This window comes from Amblyomma americanum, unplaced genomic scaffold (assembly GCF_052857255.1).
Source record: "Amblyomma americanum isolate KBUSLIRL-KWMA unplaced genomic scaffold, ASM5285725v1 scaffold_15, whole genome shotgun sequence".
NCBI classification, from domain to species: domain Eukaryota; kingdom Metazoa; phylum Arthropoda; class Arachnida; order Ixodida; family Ixodidae; genus Amblyomma; species Amblyomma americanum.
Window position 1 is genome coordinate 2,045,331 of NW_027526487.1, and position 20,467 is coordinate 2,065,797.

The following is a 20,467-nucleotide window of genomic DNA, read 5'->3' on the forward strand; positions in this document are numbered from 1 at the left end:
GGGACCGCCACGAGAGCTGCAGCGACCGCGAAACATGCAACGTCTAAGTCTTCTCTTATTTGTGTGCAGATTCCCGCTTACCCAGCCAACCACTCATTCCACCCTCACCTGCTACCCTCACCTGCAAGCCGCATCATCGCCAGTTACACGTGCGGGCTCTGCACCTGCGCATACCAACCTTGTGGAACAGTGAAGTCGCCCTTCCGGTGGCCGCTGCTATAAAATCAAGCCGGCATCAAGGGACCGCCACAAGAGCAGGGGCGACACCGGAACGTGCAACGTCTAAGTCTTCTCTTATTTGTGTGCAGATTCCCGCTTTCCCAGCCAACCACTCATTCCACCCTCACCTGCAAGCCGCATCATCGCCAGTTACACGTGCGGGCTCTGCACCTGTGCATACCAACCTTCCGGAACAGTGCGGTCGCCCTTCGGGTGGCCGCTGCTAAAAAATCAAGCCGGCATCAAGGGACCGCCCCAAGAACTGCTGCGACAGCGAAACGTGCAACGTCTAAGTCTTCTCTTATTTGTGTGCAGATTCCCGCTTATCGAGCCAACCACTCATTCCACCCTCGCCTGCTACCCTCACCTGCAAGCCGCATCATAGAAAGTTACACGTGCGGGCTTTGCGCCTGCGCATACCAACCTTCCGGAACAGTGCGGCTGCCCTTCTGGTGACCTCTACTATAAAATGAAGCCGGCATCAAGGGACCGCCACTAGAACTGCTGCGACAGCAAAACATGCAACGTCTAAGTCTTCTCCTATTTGTGTGCAGATTCCCGCTTATCGAACCAACCACTCATTCCACCCTCGCCTGCTACCTTCACCTGCAAGCCGCATCATCGCCAGTTACACGTGCGGGCTTTGCACCTCCGCATGCCAACCTTCCGGAACAGTGCGGCTGCCCTTCCGGTGGCCGCTGCTATAAATTCAAGCCGGCATCAAGGGACCGCCACAAGAGCTGCAGCGACAGCGAAACGTACAACGTCTAAGCCTTTTCTTATTTGTGTGCAGATTCCCGCTTACCCAGCCAACCACTCATTCCACCCTCAGCTGTTACCCTCACCTGCAAGCCGCAACATCGCCAGTTACATGTGCGGGCTCTGCACCTGCGCATACCAACCTCACGGAACAGTGCGGTCGCACTTCGGGTGGCCGCTGCTATAAAATCAAGCTGGCATCAAGGGACCGCCACAAGAGCAGGGGCGACACCGAAATGTGCAACGTCTAAGTCTTCTCTTATTTATGCAGATTACCGCTTACCCAGCCAACCACTCATTCCACCCTCGCCTGCTACCCTCACCTGCAAGCCGCATCATCGCCAGTTACACGTGCGGGCTCTGCACCTGCGCATACCAACCTTCCGGAACAGTGCGGTCGCCGTTCCGGGGGCCGCTGCTATAAAATCAAGCCGGCATCAATGGACCGCCACAAGAGCTGCAGCGACACCGGAACGTGCAACGTCTAAGTCTTCTCTTATTTGTGTGCAGATTCTCGCTTTCCCAGCCAACAGCTCCTTCCACCCTCGACTGCTACCCTCACCTGAAAGCCGCTTCATCGCCAGTTTCACGTGCGAGCTCTGCACCTGCGCATACCAACCTTCCGGAAAAGTGCGGTCGCCCTTCCGGTGGCCGCTGCTATAAAATCTAGCCGGCATCAAGGGACCGCCACTAGAACTGCTGCGACAGCGAAACTTGCAACGTCTAAGTCTTCTCCTATTTGTGTGCAGATTCCCGCTTATCGAACCAACCACTCATTCCACCCTCGCCTGCTACCCTCACCTGCAAGCCGCATCATCGCCAGTTACACGTGCGGGCTTTGCACCTGCGCATACCAACCTTCCGGAACAGTGCGGCTGCCCTTCAGGTGGCCTCTGCTATAAAATGAAGCCGGCATCAAGGGACCGCCACAAGAGCTGCAGCGACATCGAAACGTGCAACGTCTAAGTCTTCTCTTATTTGTGTGCAGATTCCCGCTTACCCATCCAACCACTCATTCCACCCTCGGCTGCTACCCTGACCTGCAAGCCGAATCATCGCCAGTTGCACGTGCGGGCTCTGCACCTGCGCATACCAACCTTCCGGAACAGTGCGGTCGCCCTTCCGGTGGGGCTGCTATAAAATCAGGCCGGCATCAAGGGACCGCCACAAGAACAGCAACGACAGAGAAACAAACAACGTCTAAGTCTTCTCTTATTTGTGTTCAGATGCCCGCTTACCCAGCCAACCACTCATTCCACCCTCGCCTGCTACCCTAACCTGCAAGCCGCATCAACGCCAGTTACACGTGCGGGCTCTGCACCTGAGCATACCAACCTTCCGGAACAGTGCGGTCGCCCTTCCGGTGGCCGCTGCTATAAATTCAAGCCGGCATCAAGGGGCCGCCACGAGAGCTGCAGCGACCTCGAAACATGCAACGTCTAAGTCTTCTCTTATTTGTGTGCAGATTCCCGCTTACCCAGCCAACCACTCATTCCACCCTCGCCTGCTACCCTAACCTGCAAGCCGCATCAACGCCAGTTACACGTGCGGGCTCTGCACCTGAGCATACACACCTTCCTGAACAGTGCGGTCGCCCTTCCGGTGGCCGCTGCTATAAATTCAAGCCGGCATCAAGGGGCCGCCACAAGAGCAGGGGCGACACCGGAACGTGCAACGTCTAAGTCTTCCCTTATTTGTGTGCAGATTCCCGCTTACCCAGCCAACCACTCATTCCACCCTCGCCTGCTACCCTAACCTGCAAGCCGCATCAACGCCAGTTACACGTGCGGGCTCTGCACCTGAGCATACCAACCTTCCGGAACAGTGCGGTCGCCCTTCCGGTGGCCGCTGCTATAAAATCAAGCCGGCATCAAGGGGCCGCCACAAGAGCAGGGGCGACACCGGAACGTGCAAGGTCTAAGTCTTCCCTTATTTGTGTGCAGATTCCCGCTTACCCAGCCAACCACTCATTCCACCCTCGCCTGCTACCCTAACCTGCAAGCCGCATCAACGCCAGTTACACGTGCGGGCTCTGCACCTGAGCATACCAACCTTCCTGAACAGTGCGGTCGCCCTTCCGGTGGCCGCTGCTATAAATTCAAGCCGGCATCAAGGGGCCGCCACAAGAGCAGGGGCGACACCGGAACGTGCAACGTCTAAGTCTTCCCTTATTTGTGTGCAGATTCCCGCTTACCCAGCCAACCACTCATTCCACCCTCGCCTGCTACCCTCACCTGCAAGCTGCATCATCGCCAGTTACACGTGCGGGCTCTGCTCCCTGCGCATACCAACCTTCCGGAACAGTGCGGTCGCCGTTCCGGAGGCCGCTGCTATAAAATCTAGCCGGCATCAAGGGACCGCCACAAGAGCTGCAGCGACAGCGAAACCTGCAACGTCTGTCTTCTCTTATTTGTGTGCATTTAACCCTCTTACGCAGTCAACCACTCCTTCTACCATCGCCAGCCACCCTCGTCTGCAAGCCGTATCATAGCTAGTTGCACATGCGGGCTCTGCACCTGCGCATACCAACCTTCCGGAACAGTGCGGTCGCCCTACCGGTGGGGCTGCTATAAAATCAAGCCGGCATCAAGGGACAACCACAAGAACTGCTGCGACAGCAAAACGTGCAACGTCTAAGTCTTCTCTTATCTGTGTGCAGATTCCCGCTTATCGAGCCAACCACTCATTCCACCCTCGCCTGCTACCCTCACCTGCAAGCCGCATCATAGAAAGTTACACGTGCGGGCTTTGCGCCTGCGCATACCAACCTTCCTGAACAGTGCGGCTGCCCTTCTGGTGGCCTCTACTATAAAATGAAGCCGGCATCAAGGGACCGCCACAAGAGCTGCAGCGACAGCGAAACGTGCAACGTCCATGTCTTCTCTTATTTGTGTGCAGATTCCCGCTTACGCAGTCAACCACTCCTTCCACCCTCGCCAGCTACGCTCACCTGCAAGCCGCATCATCGCTAGTTGCACGTGCAGGCTCTGCACCTGCGCATACCGAATTTCCGGAACAGTGCAATCGCCCTTCGGGTGGCCGCTTCTATAAAATCTAGCCGGCATCAAGGGACCGCCACAAGAGCAGGAGCGACAGCGAAACGTGCAACGTCTAAGTTCTCTAATTTGTGTGCAGATTCCCGCTTAAGGAGCCAACCACTCCTTCCATCCTCGACTGCTACCTTCACCTGCAAGCCGCATCATCACTAGTTACACGTGCGGGCTCTGCACCTGCGCATACCAACCTACCGGAACAGTGCGGTCGCCTTTCCGGTGGCCGCTGCTATAAAATCAGGCCGGCATCAAGGGACCGCCACAAGAACTGCAGCGACAGCGAAACAAACAACGTCTAAGTCTTCTCTTATTTGTGTGCAGATTCCCGCTTACCCAGCCAACCACTCATTAGACCCTCGCCTGCTACCCTAACCTGCAAGCCGCATCAACGCCAGTTACACGTGCGGGCTCTGCACCAGAGCATACCAACCTTCCGGAACAGTGCGGTGGCCCTTCCGGTGGCCGCTGCTATAAATTCAAGCCGGCATCAAGGGACCGCCACAAGAGCTGCAGCGACAGCGAAACGTGCAACGTCTAAGTCTTCTCTTATTTGTGTGCAGATTCCCGCTTACCCAGCCAACCACTCATTCCACCCTCGCCTGCTACCCTCCACTGCAAGCCGAATCATCGCCAGTTGCACGTGCGGGCTCTGCACCTGCGCATACCAACCTTCCGGAACAGTGCGGTCGCCCTTCCGGTGGCCGCTGCTATAAAATCAAGCCGGCATCAAGGGACCGCCACGAGAGCTGCAGCGACCGCGAAACATGCAACGTCTAAGTCTTCTCTTATTTGTGTGCAGATTCCCGCTTACCCAGCCAACCACTTATTCCACCCTCGCCTGCTACCCTAACCTGCAAGCCGCATCAACGCCAGTTACACGTGCGGGCTCTGCACCTGAGCATACCAACCTTCCTGAACAGTGCGGTCGCCCCTCCGGTGGCCGCTGCTGTAAATTCAAGCCGGCATCAAGGGGCTGCCACAAGAGCAGGGGCGACACCGGTACGTGCAACGTCTAAGTCTTCTCTTATTTGTGTGCAGATTCCCGCTTACCCAGCCAACTACTCATTCCACCCTCACCTGCTACCCTCACCTGCAAGCCGCATCATCGCCAGTTGCACGTGCGGGCTCTGCACCTGCGCATACCAACCTTCCGGAACAGTGCGGTCGCCCTTCCGGTGGCCGCTGCTATAAAATCAAGCCGGCATCAAGGGACCGCCACGAGAGCTGCAGCGACCGCGAAACATGCAACGTCTAAGTCTTCTCTTATTTGTGTGCAGATTCCCGCTTACCCAGCCAACCACTTATTCCACCCTCGCCTGCTACCCTAACCTGCAAGCCGCATCAACGCCAGTTACACGTGCGGGCTCTGCACCTGAGCATACCAACCTTCCTGAACAGTGCGGTCGCCCCTCCGGTGGCCGCTGCTGTAAATTCAAGCCGGCATCAAGGGGCTGCCACAAGAGCAGGGGCGACACCGGTACGTGCAACGTCTAAGTCTTCTCTTATTTGTGTGCAGATTCCCGCTTACCCAGCCAACTACTCATTCCACCCTCACCTGCTACCCTCACCTGCAAGCCGCATCATCGCCAGTTACACGTGCGGGCTCTGCACCTGAGCATACCAACCTTCTGGAACAGTGAAGTCGCCCTTCCGGTGGCCGCTGCTATAAAATCAAACCGGCATCAAGGGACCGCCACGAGAGCTGCAGCGACCGCGAAACATGCAACGTCTAAGTCTTCTCTTATTTGTGTGCAGATTCCCGCTTACCCAGCCAACCACTTATTCCACCCTCGCCTGCTACCCTAACCTGCAAGCCGCATCAACGCCAGTTACACGTGCGGGCTCTGCACCTGAGCATACCAACCTTCCTGAACAGTGCGGTCGCCCCTCCGGTGGCCGCTGCTGTAAATTCAAGCCGGCATCAAGGGGCTGCCACAAGAGCAGGGGCGACACCGGTACGTGCAACGTCTAAGTCTTCTCTTATTTGTGTGCAGATTCCCGCTTACCCAGCCAACTACTCATTCCACCCTCACCTGCTACCCTCACCTGCAAGCCGCATCATCGCCAGTTACACGTGCGGGCTCTGCACCTGAGCATACCAACCTTCTGGAACAGTGAAGTCGCCCTTCCGGTGGCCGCTGCTATAAAATCAAGTCGGCATCAAGGGACCGCCACGAGAGCTGCAGCGACCGCGAAACATGCAACGTCTAAGTCTTCTCTTATTTGTGTGCAGATTCCCGCTTACCCAGCCAACCACTTATTCCACCCTCGCCTGCTACCCTAACCTGCAAGCCGCATCAACGCCAGTTACACGTGCGGGCTCTGCACCTGAGCATACCAACCTTCCTGAACAGTGCGGTCGCCCCTCCGGTGGCCGCTGCTGTAAATTCAAGCCGGCATCAAGGGGCTGCCACAAGAGCAGGGGCGACACCGGTACGTGCAACGTCTAAGTCTTCTCTTATTTGTGTGCAGATTCCCGCTTACCCAGCCAACTACTCATTCCACCCTCACCTGCTACCCTCACCTGCAAGCCGCATCATCGCCAGTTACACGTGCGGGCTCTGCACCTGAGCATACCAACCTTCTGGAACAGTGAAGTCGCCCTTCCGGTGGCCGCTGCTATAAAATCAAGCCGGCATCAAGGGACCGCCACGAGAGCTGCAGCGACCGCGAAACATGCAACGTCTAAGTCTTCTCTTATTTGTGTGCAGATTCCCGCTTACCCAGCCAACCACTCATTCCACTCTCGCCTGCTACCCTCACCTGCAAGCCGCATCATCGCCAGTTACACATGCGGGCTCTGCACCTGCGCATACCAACCGTCCGGAACAGTGCGGTCGCCGTTCCGGGGGCCGCTGCTATGAAATCAAGCCGGCATCAAGGGACCGCCACTAGAACTGCTGCGACAGCGAAATGTGCAACGTCTAAGTCTTCTCTTATTTTTGTGCAGATTCCCGCTTACCCAGCCAGCCACTCATTCCACCCTCGCCTGCTACCCTCACCTGCAAGCCGCATCATCGCCAGTTACACGTGCGGGCTCTGCACCTGCGCATACCAACCTTCCGGAACAGTGCGGTCGCCGTTCCGGAGGCCGCTGCTATAAAATCTAGCCGGCATCAAGGGACCGCCACAAGAGCTGCAGCGACAGCGAAACCTGCAACGTCTGTCTTTTCTTATTTGTGTGCATTTAACCCTCTTACGCAGTCAACCACTCCTTCTACCATCGCCAGCTACCCTCGTCTGCAAGCCGTATCATAGCTAGTTGCACATGCTGGCTCTGCACCTGCGCATACCAACCTTCCGGAACAGTGCGGTCCCCCTTCCGGTGGGGCTGCTATAAAATCAAGCCGGCATCAAGGGACCACCACAAGAACTGCTGCGACAGCGAAACGTGCAACGTCTAAGTCTTCTCTTATTTGTGTGCAGATTCCCGCTTATTGAGCCAACTACTCATTCCACCCTCACCTGCTACCCTCACCTGCAAGCCGCATCATAGAAAGTTACACGTGCGGGCTTTGCGCCTGCGCATACCAACCTTCCGGAACAGTGCGGCTGCCCTTCTGGTGGCCTCTACTATAAAATGAAGCCGGCATCAAGGGACCGCCACAAGAGCTGCAGCGACAGCGAAACGTGCAACGTCCATGTCTTCTCTTATTTGTGTGCAGATTCCCGCTTACGCAGTCAACCACTCCTTCCACCCTCGCCAGCTACGCTCACCTGCAAGCCGCATCATCGCTAGTTGCACGTGCAGGCTCTGCACCTGCGCATACCGAATTTCCGGAACAGTGCAATCGCCCTTCGGGTGGCCGCTGCTATAAAATCTAGCCGGCATCAAGGGACCGCCACAAGAGCAGGAGCGACAGCGAAACGTGCAACGTCTAAGTTCTCTTATTTGTGTGCAGATTCCCGCTTACCGAGCAAACCACTCCTTCCACCCTCGCCAGCTACCCTCACCTGCAAGCCGCATCATCGCCAGTTGCATGTGCGGGCTCTGCACTTGCGCATACCAACCTTCCGAAACAGTGCGGTCGCCCTTCCGGTGGCCGCTGCTATAAATTCAAGCCGGCATCAAGGGACAGCCACAAGAGCAGGAGCGACACCGGAACGTGCAACGTCTAAGTCGTCTCTTATTTGTGTGCAGATTCCCGCTTTCCCAGCCAACCACTCCTTCCATCCTCGACTGCTACCTTCACCTGCAAGCCGCATCATCACCAGTTACACGTGCGGGCTCTGCACCTGCGCATACCAACCTACCGGAACAGTACTTTCGCCTTTCCGGTGGCCGCTGCTATAAAATCAAGCCGACATCAAGGGAGCGCCACAAGAGCAGGAGCGACACCGAAACGTGCAACGTCCATGTGTTCTCTTATTTGTGTGCAGATTCCCGCTTCCGCAGCCAACCACTCCTTCCACCCTCGCCGGCTACTTTCACCTACAAGCCGAATCATCGCCAGTTGCACGTTCGAGCTCTGCACCTGCGCATACCAACCTTCCGGAACAGTGCGGTCGCCCTTCCGGTGGCCGCTGCTGTATAATCAAGCCGGCATCAAGGGACCGCCACTAGAACTGCTGCGAGAGCGAAACTTGCAACGTCTAAGTCTTCTCCTATTTGTGTGCAGATTCCCGCTTATCGAACCAACCACTCATTCCACCCTCGCCTGCTACCCTCACCTGCAAGCCGAATCATCGCCAGTTGCACGTGCGGGCTCTGCACCTGCGCATACCAACCTTCCGGAACAGTGCGGTCGCCCTTGCGGTGGGGCTGCTATAAAATCAAGCCGGCATCAAGGGATCGCCACAAGAACTGCAGAGACAGCAAAACATGCAACGTCTAAGTCTTCTCTTTTTTGTGTGCAGATTCCCGCTTACCCAACCAACCACTCATTCCACCCTCGCCTGCTTTCCTAACCTGCTAGCCGCATCAACGCCAGTTACACGTGCGGGCTCTGCACCTGAGCATACCAACCTTCCGGAACAGTGCGGTGGCCCTTCCGGTGGCCGCTACTATAAATTCAAGCCGGCATCAAGGGACCGCCACAAGAGCAGGGGCGACACCGGAACGTGCAACGTCTAAGTCTTCTCTTATTTGTGTGAAGATTCCCGCTTTCCCAGCCAACCACTCCTTCCATCCTCGGTTTCTACCCTCACTTGCAAGCCGCATCATCGCCAGTTACACGTGCGGGCTCTGCACCTGCGCATACCAACCTTCCGAAACCGTACGGTCGCTCTTCCGGTGGCCGCTGCTATAAAATCAAGCCGGCATCAAGGGACCGCCACAAGAGCAGCAGCGACACCGAAACGTGCAACGTCTAAGTTTTCTCTTATTTGTGTGCAGATTCCCGCTTACCCAGCCAACCACTCATTCCACCCTCACCTGCTACCCTCACCTGCAAGCCGCATCATCGCCAGTTACACATGCGGGCTCTGCACCTGCGCATACCAACCGTCCGGAACAGTGCGGTCGCCGTTCCGGGGGCCGCTGCTATGAAATCAAGCCGGCATCAAGGGACCGCCACTAGAACTGCTGCGACAGCGAAATGTGCAACGTCTAAGTCTTCTCTTATTTTTGTGCAGATTCCCGCTTACCCAGCCAGCCACTCATTCCACCCTCGCCTGCTACCCTCACCTGCAAGCCGCATCATCGCCAGTTACACGTGCGGGCTCTGCACCTGCGCATACCAACCTTCCGGAACAGTGCGGTCGCCGTTCCGGAGGCCGCTGCTATAAAATCTAGCCGGCATCAAGGGACCGCCACAAGAGCTGCAGCGACAGCGAAACCTGCAACGTCTGTCTTCTCTTATTTGTGTGCATTTAACCCTCTTACGCAGTCAACCACTCCTTCTACCATCGCCAGCTACCCTCGTCTGCAAGCCGTATCATAGCTAGTTGCACATGCTGGCTCTGCACCTGCGCATACCAACCTTCCGGAACAGTGCGGTCCCCCTTCCGGTGGGGCTGCTATAAAATCAAGCCGGCATCAAGGGACCACCACAAGAACTGCTGCGACAGCGAAACGTGCAACGTCTAAGTCTTCTCTTATTTGTGTGCAGATTCCCGCTTATTGAGCCAACCACTCATTCCACCCTCACCTGCTACCCTCACCTGCAAGCCGCATCATAGAAAGTTACACGTGCGGGCTTTGCGCCTGCGCATACCAACCTTCCGGAACAGTGCGGCTGCCCTTCTGGTGGCCTCTACTATAAAATGAAGCCGGCATCAAGGGACCGCCACAAGAGCTGCAGCGACAGCGAAACGTGCAACGTCCATGTCTTCTCTTATTTGTGTGCAGATTCCCGCTTACGCAGTCAACCACTCCTTCCACCCTCGCCAGCTACGCTCACCTGCAAGCCGCATCATCGCTAGTTGCACGTGCAGGCTCTGCACCTGCGCATACCGAATTTCCGGAACAGTGCAATCGCCCTTCGGGTGGCCGCTGCTATAAAATCTAGCCGGCATCAAGGGACCGCCACAAGAGCAGGAGCGACAGCGAAACGTGCAACGTCTAAGTTCTCTTATTTGTGTGCAGATTCCCGCTTACCGAGCAAACCACTCCTTCCACTCTCGCCAGCTACCCTCACCTGCAAGCCGCATCATCGCCAGTTGCATGTGCGGGCTCTGCACTTGCGCATACCAACCTTCCGAAACAGTGCGGTCGCCCTTCCGGTGGCCGCTGCTATAAATTCAAGCCGGCATCAAGGGACAGCCACAAGAGCAGGAGCGACACCGGAACGTGCAACGTCTAAGTCGTCTCTTATTTGTGTGCAGATTCCCGCTTTCCCAGCCAACCACTCCTTCCATCCTCGACTGCTACCTTCACCTGCAAGCCGCATCATCACCAGTTACACGTGCGGGCTCTGCACCTGCGCATACCAACCTACCGGAACAGTACTTTCGCCTTTCCGGTGGCCGCTGCTATAAAATCAAGCCGACATCAAGGGAGCGCCACAAGAGCAGGAGCGACACCGAAACGTGCAACGTCCATGTGTTCTCTTATTTGTGTGCAGATTCCCGCTTCCGCAGCCAACCACTCCTTCCACCCTCGCCGGCTACTTTCACCTACAAGCCGAATCATCGCCAGTTGCACGTTCGAGCTCTGCACCTGCGCATACCAACCTTCCGGAACAGTGCGGTCGCCCTTCCGGTGGCCGCTGCTGTATAATCAAGCCGGCATCAAGGGACCGCCACTAGAACTGCTGCGAGAGCGAAACTTGCAACGTCTAAGTCTTCTCCTATTTGTGTGCAGATTCCCGCTTATCGAACCAACCACTCATTCCACCCTCGCCTGCTACCCTCACCTGCAAGCCGAATCATCGCCAGTTGCACGTGCGGGCTCTGCACCTGCGCATACCAACCTTCCGGAACAGTGCGGTCGCCCTTGCGGTGGGGCTGCTATAAAATCAAGCCGGCATCAAGGGATCGCCACAAGAACTGCAGAGACAGCAAAACATGCAACGTCTAAGTCTTCTCTTTTTTGTGTGCAGATTCCCGCTTACCCAACCAACCACTCATTCCACCCTCGCCTGCTTTCCTAACCTGCAAGCCGCATCAACGCCAGTTACACGTGCGGGCTCTGCACCTGAGCATACCAACCTTCCGGAACAGTGCGGTGGCCCTTCCGGTGGCCGCTGCTATAAATTCAAGCCGGCATCAAGGGACCGCCACAAGAGCAGGGGCGACACCGGAACGTGCAACGTCTAAGTCTTCTCTTATTTGTGTGCATATTCCCGCTTTCCCAGCCAACCACTCCTTCCATCCTCGGTTGCTACCCTCACTTGCAAGCCGCATGATCGCCAGTTACACGTGCGGGCTCTGCACCTGCGCATACCAACCTTCCGAAACCGTACGGTCGCTCTTCCGGTGGCCGCTGCTATAAAATCAAGCCGGCATCAAGGGACCGCCACAAGAGCAGCAGCGACACCGAAACGTGCAACGTCTAAGTTTTCTCTTATTTGTGTGCAGATTCCCGCTTACCCAGCCAACCACTCATTCCACCCTCACCTGCTACCCTCACCTGCAAGCCGCATCATCGCCAATTACACGTGCGGGCTCTGCACCTGCGCATACCAACCTTCTGGAACAGTGAAGTCGCCCTTCGGGTGGCCGCTGCTATAAAATCAAGCCGGCATCAAGGGACCGCCACAAGAGCAGGAGCGACACCGAAACGTGCAACGTATGTCTTCTCTTATTTGTGCAGATTACCGCTTACCCAGCCAACCACTCATTCCACTCTCGCCTGCTACCCTCACCTGCAAGCCGCATCATCGCCAGTTGCACGTGCGGGCTCTGCACCTGCGCATACCAACCTTCCGGAACAGTGCGGTCGCCCTTCCGGTGGCCGCTGCTATAAATTCAAGCCGGCATCAAGGGGCCGCCACAAGAGCAGGGGCGACACCGGAACGTGCAACGTCTAAGTCTTCTCTTATTTGTGTGCAGATTCCCGCTTTCCCAGCCAACCACTCATTCCACCCTCACCTGCAAGTCGCATCATCGCCAGTTACACGTGCGGGCTCTGCACCTGCGCATACCAACCTTCCGGAACAGTGCGGTCGCCCTTCCGGGGGCCGCTGCTATAAAATCAAGCCGGCATCAAGGGACCGCCACTAGAAGTGCTGCGACAGCGAAATGTGCAACGTCTAAGTCTTCTCTTATTTGTGTGCAGATTCCCGCTTACCCAGCCAACCACTCATTCCACCCTCGCCTGCTACCTTCACCTGCAAGCCGAATCATCGCCAGTTGCGCGTGCGGGATCTGCACCTGCGCATACCAACCTTCCGGAACAGTGCGGTCGCCCTTCCGGTGGCCGCTGCTATAAAATCAAGCCGGCATCAAGGGACCGCCGCAAGAGCAGGGGCGACACCGGAACGTGCAACGTCTAAGTCTTCTCTTCTTTATGTGCAGATTCCCGCTTACCGAGCCCACCACTCCTTCCAACCTCGCCAGCTACCCTCACCTGCAAGCCGCATCATCGCCAGTTGCACGTGCGGGCTCTGCACCTGCGCATACCAACCTTCCGGAACAGTGCGGTCGCCCTTCCGGTGGCCGCTGCTATAAATTCAAGCCGGCATCAAGGGCCCGCCACAAGAGCAGGGGCGACACCGGAACGTGCAACGTCTAAGTCTTCTCTTATTTGTGTGCAGATTCCCGCTTTCCCAGCCAACCACTCCTTCCATCCTCGGTTGCTACCCTCACTTGCAAGCCGCATCATCGCCAGTTACACGTGCAGGCTCTGCACCTGCGCATACCAACCTTCTGGAACAGTGCAGTCGCCCTTCGGGTGGCCGCTGCTATAAAATCAAGCCGGTATCAAGGGAACGCCACTAGAACTACTGCGACAGCGAAATGTGCAACGTCTAAGTCTTCTCTTATTTGTGTGTAGATTCCCGCTTACCCAGCCAACCACTCATTCCACCCTCGCCTGCTACCCTCACCTGCAAGCCGAATCATCGCCAGTTGCACGTGCCGGATCTGCACCTGCGCATACCAACCTTCCGGAACTGTGCGGTCGCCCTTCCGGTGGCCGCTGCTATAAAATCAAGCCGGCATCAAGGGACCGCCACAAGAACAGGGGCGACACCGGAAGGTGCAACGTCTGTCTTCTCTTATTTGTGTGCAGATTCCCGCTTTCCCAGCCAACCACTCATTCCACCCTCACCTGCAAGCCGCTTCATCGCCAGTTACACGTGCGGGCTCTGCACCTGAGCATACCAACCTTCCGGAACAGTGCGGTCGCCCTTCGGGTGGCCGCTGCTATATAATCAATCCGGCATCAAGGGCCCGCCACAAGAGCAGGAGCGACACCGAAACGTGCAACGTCTAAGTCTTCTCTTATATGTGCAGATTACCGCTTACCCAGCCAACCACTCATTCCACCCTCGCCTGCTGCCCTCACCTGCAAGCCGCATCATCGCCAGTTACACGTGCGGGCTCTGCACCTGCGCATACCAACGTTCCGGAACAGTGCGGTCGCCTTTCCGGTGGGCGCTGCTATAAAATCAAGCCGGCGTCAAGGGACCGCCACAAGAGCAGGAGCGACACCGAAACGTGCAATGTCTAAGTCTTCTCTTATTTGTGTGCAGATTCCCGCTTACGCAGTAAACCAATCCTTCCACTATCGCCAGCTACCCTCACCTGCAAGCCGTATCATCGCTAGTTGCACATGCGGGCTCTGCACCTGCGCATACCAACCTTCCGGAACAGTGCGGCCGCCCTTCCAGTGGCCGCTGCTATAAAATCAAGCCGGCATCAAGGGACCGCCACAAGAGCAGGAGCGACACCGGAACGTTCAACGTCTAAGTCTTCTCTTATTTGTGTGCATATTCCCGCTTTCCCAGCCAACCACTCATTCCACCCTCGCCTGCTACAATAACCTGCAAGCCGCATCAACGCCAGTTACACGTCCGAGCTCTGCACCTGAGCATACCAACCTTCCGGAACAGTGCGGTCGCCGTTCCGGTTGCCGCTGCTATAAAATCAAGCCGGCAATAAGGGACCGCCACAAGAGCAGGAGCGACACCGAAACGTTCAACGTCTAAGACTTCTCTTATTTGTGTGCTGATTCCCGCTCACCCAGCCAACCACTCATTCCACCCTCGCCTGCTACCCTAACCTGCAAGCCGCATCAACGCCAGTTACACGTCCGAGCTCTGCACCTGAGCATACCAACCTTCCGGAACAGTGCGGTCGCCCTTCCGGTGGCCGCTACTATAAAATCAATCCGGCATCAAGGGACCGCCACAAGAACTGCTGCGACAGCGAAACGTGCAACGTCTAAGTCTTCTCTTATTTGTGTGCAGATTCCCGCTTATCGAGCCAACCACTCATTCCACCCTCGCCTGCTACCCTCACCTGCAAGCCGCATCATAGAAAGTTACACGTGCGGGCTTTGCGCCTGCGCATTCCAACCTTCCGGAACAGTGCGGCTGCCCTTCTGGTGGCCTCTGCTATAAAATGAAGCCGGCATCAAGGGACCGCCACAAGAGCTGCAGCGACACCAAAACGTGCAACGTCTAAGTCTTCTCTTATTTGTGTGCAGATTCCCGCTTTCCCAGCCAACCACTCCTTCCACCCTCGACTGCTACCCTCACCAGCAAGCCGCATCATCCCCAGTTACACGTGCGGGCTCTGCACCTGCGCATACCAACCTTCCGGAACAGTGCGGTCGCTCTTCCGGTGGCCGCTGCTATAAAATCAAGCGTGCATCAAGGGACCGCCACAAGAGCAGGAGCGACACCGAAACGTGCAACGTCTAAGTCTTCTCTTATTTGTGCAGATTACCGCTTACACAGCCAACCACTCATTCCAACCTCACCAGCTACCCTCACCTTCAAGCCGCATCATCGCCAATTGCACGTGCGGGTTCTGCACCTGCGCATACCAACCTTCCGGAACAGTGCGGTCGCCCTTCCGGTGGCCGCTGCTATAAATTCAAGCCGGCATGAAGGGACCGCCAAAAGAGCAGGGGCGACACCGGAACGTGCAACGTCTAAGTCGTCTCTTATATGTGTGCAGATTCCCGCTTTCCCAGCCAAAACTCATTCCACCTTCGCCTGCTACCCTCACCTGCAAGCCGCATCATCGCCAGTTACACGTGCGGGATCTGCACCTGCGCATACCAACCTTCCGGAACAGTGCGGTCGCCGTTCCGGGGGCCGCTGCAATAAAATCAAGCCGGCATCAAGGGACCGCCACAAGAGCAGGAGCGACACCGAAACGTTCAACGTCTAAGTCTTCTCTTATTTGTGTGCTGATTCCCGCTTACCCAGCCAACCACTCAATCTACCCTCACCAGCTACCGTAACCTGCAAGCCGCATCAACGTCAGTTACACGTGCGGCCTCTGCACCTGCGCATACCACCCTTCCGGAACTGTGCGGTCGCCGTTCCGGGGGCCGCTGCTATAAAATCAAGCCGGCATCAAGGGACCGCCACAAGAGCAGGAGCGACACCGAAACGTTCAACGTCTAAGTCTTCTCTTATATGTGTGCTGATTCCCGCTTACCCAGCCAACCACTCATTCCACCCTCGCCTGCTACCCTAACCTGCAAGCCGCATCAACGCCAGTTACACGTCCGAGCTCTGCACCTGAGCATACAAACCTTCCGGAACAGTGCGGTCGCCCTTCCGGTGGCCGCTGCTATAAAATCAAGCCGGCATCAAGGGACCGCCACAAGAGCTGCAGCGATAGCGAAACGTGCAACGTCTAAGTCTTCTCTTCTTTGTGTGCAGATTCCCGCTTACCGAGCCCACCACTCCTTCCAACCTCGCCAGCTACCCTAACCTGCAAGCCGCATCATCGCCAGTTGCACGTGCGGGCTCTGCACCTGCGCATACCAACCTTCCGGAACAGTGCGGTCGCCCTTCCGGTGGCCGCTGCTATAAAATCAAGCCGGCATCAAGGGACCGCCGCAAGAGCAGGGGCGACACCGGAACGTGCAACGTCTAAGTCTTCTCTTATTTGTGTGCAGATTCCCGCTTTCCCAGCCAACCACTCATTCCACCCTCACCTGCAAGCCGCATCATCGCCAGTTACACGTGCGGGCTCTGCACCTGCGCATACCAACCTTCCGGAACAGTGCGGTCGCCCTTCCGGTGGCCGCTGCTATAAATTCAAGCCGGCATGAAGGGACCGCCAAAAGAGCAGGAGCGACACCGGAACGTGCAACTTCTAAGTCGTCTCTTATTTGTGTGCAGATTCCCGCTTTCCCAGCCAACCACTCCTTCCACTATCGCCAGCTACCCTCACCTGCAAGCCGCATCATCGCCAGTTACACGTGCGGGCTCTGCACCTGCGCATACCAACCTTCCGGAACAGTGCGGTCGCCGTTTCGGGGGCCGCTGCTATAAAATCAAGCCGGCATCAAGGAACCGCCACAAGAGCTGCAGCGAAAGCGAAATGTGCAACGTCCAAGTCTTCTCTTCTTTGTGTGCAGATTCCCGCTTACCGAGCCCACCACTCCTTCCAACCTCACCAGCTACCCTCACCTTCAAGCCGCATCATCGCTAGTTGCACATGCAGGCCTTGCACCTGCGCATACCAACCATCCGGAACCGTGCGGTCGACCTTCCGGTGGCCGCTGCTATAAAATCAAGCCGGCATCAAGGGATCGCCACAAGAGCAGGAGCGACACCGGAACGTGCAACGTCGAAGTCTTCACTTATTTGTGTGCAGATTCCCGTTTACCCAGCCAAAACTCATTCCACCTTCGCCTGCTACCCTCACCTGCAAGCCGCATCATCGCCAGTTACACGTGCGGGATCTGCACCTGCGCAAACCAACCTTCCGGAACATTGCGGTCGCCCTTCCGGTGGCCGCTGCTATAAAATCAAGCCGGCATCAAGGGACCGCCACAAGAGCTGCAGCGACAGCGAAACGTGCATCGTCTATGTCTTCTCTTATTTGTGCGCAGATTCCCGCTTACGCAGTCAACCACTCCTTCCACCCTCGCCAGCTACCCTCACCTGCAAGCCGCATCATCGCCAGTTACACGTGCGGGCTCTGCACCTGCGCATACCAACCTTCCGGAACAGTGCGGTCGCCGTTCCGGGGGCCGCTGCAATAAAATCAAGCCGGCATCAAGGGACCGCCACAAGAGCAGGAGCGACACCGAAACGTTCAACGTCTAAGTCTTCTTTTATTTGTGTGCAGATTCCCGCTTTCCCAGCCAACCACTCATTCCACCCTCACCTGCAAGCCGCATCATCGCCAGTTACACGTGCGGGCTCTGCACCTGCGCATACCAACCTTCCGGAACAGTGCGGTCGCCCTTCCGGTGGCCGCTGCTATAAATTGAAGCCGGCATGAAGGGACCGCCAAAAGAGCAGGAGCGACACCGGAACGTGCAACTTCTAAGTCGTCTCTTATTTGTGTGCAGATTCCCGCTTTCCCAGCCAACCACTCCTTCCACTATCGCCAGCTACCCTCACCTGCAAGCCGCATCATCGCCAGTTACACGTGCGGGCTCTGCACCTGCGCATACCAACCTTCCGGAACAGTGCGGTCGCCGTTTCGGGGGCCGCTGCTATAAAATCAAGCCGGCATCAAGGAACCGCCACAAGAGCTGCAGCGACAGCGAAATGTGCAACGTCCAAGTCTTCTCTTATTTGTGCGCCGATTCCCGCTTACGCAGTCAACCACTCCTTCCACCCTCGCCAGCTACCCTCACCTGCAAGCCGCATCAACGCCAGTTACACGTGCGGCCTTTGCACCTGCGCATACCAACCTTCCGGAACTGTGCGGTCGCCGTTCCGGGGGCCGCTGCTATAAAATCAAGCCGGCATCAAGGGACCGCCACAAGAGCAGGAGCGACACCGAAACGTTCAACGTCTAAGTCTTCTCTTATTTGTGTGCTGATTCCCGCTTACCCAGCCAACCACTCATTCCACCCTCGCCTGCTACCCTAACCTGCAAGCCGCATCAACGCCAGTTACACGTCCGAGCTCTGCACCTGAGCATACAAACCTTCCGGAACAGTGCGGTCGCCCTTCCGGTGGCCGCTGCTATAAAATCAAGCCGGCATCAAGGGACCGCCACAAGAGCTGCAGCGATAGCGAAACGTGCAACGTCTAAGTCTTCTCTTCTTTGTGTGCAGATTCACACTTACCGAGCCCACCACTCCTTCCAACCTCGCCAGCTACCCTAACCTGCAAGCCGCATCATCGCCAGTTGCACGTGCGGGCTCTGCACCTGCGCATACCAACCTTACGGAACAGTGCGGTTGCCCTTCCGGTGGCCGCTGCTATAAATTCAAGCCGGCATCAAGGGGCCGCCACAAGAGCAGGGGCGACACCGGAACGTGCAACGTCTAAGTCTTCTCTTATTTGTGTGCAGATTCCCGCTTTCCCAGCCAACCACTCCTTCCATCCTCGGTTGCTACCCTCACTTGCAAGCCGCATCATCGCCAGTTACACCTGCGGGCTCTGCACCTGCGCATACCAACCTCCCGGAACAGTGCGGTCGCTCTTCTGGTGGCCGCTGCTATAAAATCAAGCCGGCATCAAGGGACCGCCACAAGAGCAGCAGCGACACCGAAACGTGCAACGTCTAAGTTTTCTCTTATTTGTGTGCAGATTCCCGCTTACCCAGCCAACCACTCATTCCACCCTCACCTGCTACACTCACCTGTAAGCCGCATCATCGCCAGTTACACGTGCGGGCTCTGCACCTGCGCATACCAACCTTCTGGAACAGTGCAGCCGCCCTTCGGGTGGCCGCTGCTATAAAATCAAGCCGGCATCAAGGGAACGCCACTAGAACTACTGCGACAGCGAAATGTGCAACTTCTAAGTCTTCTCTTATTTGTGTGTAGATTCCCGCTTACCCAGCCAACCACTCATTCCACCCTCGCCTGCTACCCTCACCTGCAAGCCGAATCATCGCCAGTTGCACGTGCCGGATCTGCACCTGCGCATAGCAACCTTCCGGAACAGTGCGGTCGCCCTTCCGGTGGCCGCTGCTATAAAATCAAGCCGGCATCAAGGGACCGCCACAAGAGCAGGGGCGACACCGGAAGGTGCAACGTCTAAGTCTTCTCTTATTTGTGTGCAGATTCCCGCTTTCCCAGCCAACCCCTCATTCCACCCTCACCTGCAAGCCGCATCATCGCCAGTTACACGTGCTGGCTCTGCACCTGTGCATACCAACCTTCCGGAACAGTGCGGTCGCCCTTCGGGTGGCCGCTGCTATATAATCAAGCCGGCATGAAGGGCCCGCCACAAGAGCAGGAGCGACACCGAAACGTGCAACGTCTAAGTCTTCTCTTATATGTGCAGATTACCGCTTACCCAGCCAACCACTCATTCCACCCTCGCCTGCTACCCTCACCTGCAAGCCGCATCATCGCCAGTTACACGTGCGGGCTCTGCACCTGCGCATACCAACGTTCCGGAACAGTGCGGTCGCCTTTCCGGCGGGCGCTGCTATAAAATCAAGCCGGCATCAAGTGACCGCCACAAGAGCAGGAGCGACACCGAAACGTGCAACGTCTAAGTCTTCTCTTATTTGTGTGCAGATTCCCGCTTACGCAGTAAACCACTCCTTCCACTATCGCCAGCTACCCTCACCTGCAAGCCGTATCATCGCTAGTTGCACATGCGGGCTCTGCACCTGCGCATACCAACCTTCCGGAACAGTGCGGTCGCCCTTCCAGTGGCCGCTGCTATAAAATCAAGCCGGCATCAAGGGACCGCCACAAGAGCAGGAGCGACACCGGAACGTTCAACGTCTAAGTCTTCTCTTATTTGTGTGCAGATTCCCGCTTTCCCAGCCAACCACTCATTCCACCCTCGCCTGCTACAATAACCTGCAAGCCGCATCAACGCCAGTTACACGTCCGAGCTCTGCACCTGAGCATACCAACCTTCCGGAACAGTGCGGTCGCCGTTCCGGGGGCCGCTGCTATAAAATCAAGCCGGCAATAAGGGACCGCCACAAGAGCAGGA